Source organism: Penaeus monodon, chromosome 15 (genome assembly GCF_015228065.2).
Source record: "Penaeus monodon isolate SGIC_2016 chromosome 15, NSTDA_Pmon_1, whole genome shotgun sequence".
NCBI classification, from domain to species: Eukaryota; Metazoa; Arthropoda; class Malacostraca; order Decapoda; family Penaeidae; genus Penaeus; species Penaeus monodon.
The window spans coordinates 27,894,783-27,895,579 of NC_051400.1; positions in this window are offsets into that span (position 1 = coordinate 27,894,783).

The window sequence follows — 797 nt, forward strand, 5'->3', positions numbered from 1 at the left end:
TGTACAGCCTAGCATATTCAAGAAACTTCATACTACTGCATCATAGACATCATCAAGTTTGGGATCTGATTGGATCAAACAAGTGGTTTAAAGGAAAAGACATTTTTGCCTTGTTTGTAACTTAATTGGAAACAATATGATACACTAGCTTCCTTGAAAAATATCTTTTCTCTTAAAGTATGGATAATTTGGTGGCATTGCTTAGGAATATACGTTGGAAAATTAAAGCCTTGACCTTTGAATGTTGTATGCTAATCTGCCTAAGTGTATAAAAGGAGCAAGTAGACAGGTCAGTCATTCCAGATAATGCAGTGACCCAGAACAAAAAATACCTTTATAAAATGGGAAAGACATGTCTTTTTTTTTTTAACCAAAACACAAATAGTAGGCCCATCTTCTAATAATTAAATGACAAGAAAATAAAACAACGCAGAATGTTATTAAAATGGCAGGAGTTTGAAAAATCATTTAATATTGAACACTGTTAATAGGGAACATAGAAATATACATCAAACATTTCGTTCTTATATTACATTAGTAAAAATTACATTTTGAACTTAAATTGTACTGAATTAGATAGGTGTCTCATTAGCTGTTATGAAGCAGTTTTGTACTAGACTTGTTTTATATAGGATTGTAATACAGAAAATATATAAGCTTTTTGTACTACTTGCATAACAGAATGAAAACACCTAATGATTTCCATAAAATAATAAAATGAAGACATATTACATATTAATCACTGAAAAACATTTATATATAATCTAAGTAAAAATAAATGGGGTATATCTAAGCAT